Raw genomic sequence first — 509 nt, forward strand, 5'->3', positions numbered from 1 at the left:
TTATGTTTCCCGCTGTTATTATTCAGTTTAATTTTGCAAAATGACATGAAGTAACACTGTGTGATTCTCATAAGGTGTGACTCATGCGTAGGGATGGGTATCGTTTAGGTTTTATCCGATACCGGTGCCAAATCGGTACTTTTGAAACGGTGCCGGTGCTCAAACCGGTGCTTAAAGAATGGAGAACACAAACTTTGTCCAAAAACCTCTCATGTTCAGCTGTTTGTTTGTTTTTTGTTTGTTTTTTTTGTAAAAAGATAACAATGTTAGCCTTTTCAAAAAGATGACTGTCACGTCATGTGAGCAACAAACAGCTGTGTGAGCCAAAACAATGAGTTGAGACTCAAAGTGCTGAGTCAAGGAGGAGAGTGGCGACTCACAGCTGGAAAAGACTGTCGGAGACCTGGGAGCCAAAGTGTCTCTGATCGCTGGGAGACGCTGGGATCCTATCAGCCCACCCAGTCCCCCCAGTCTGCGTGTCAACGCTACTGATGAGCTGGGAATCTTGA

This window comes from Haplochromis burtoni, unplaced genomic scaffold (genome assembly GCF_018398535.1).
Source record: "Haplochromis burtoni strain Fernald_Lab_line unplaced genomic scaffold, NCSU_Asbu1 Contig_138, whole genome shotgun sequence".
Taxonomy (NCBI): domain Eukaryota; kingdom Metazoa; phylum Chordata; class Actinopteri; order Cichliformes; family Cichlidae; genus Haplochromis; species Haplochromis burtoni.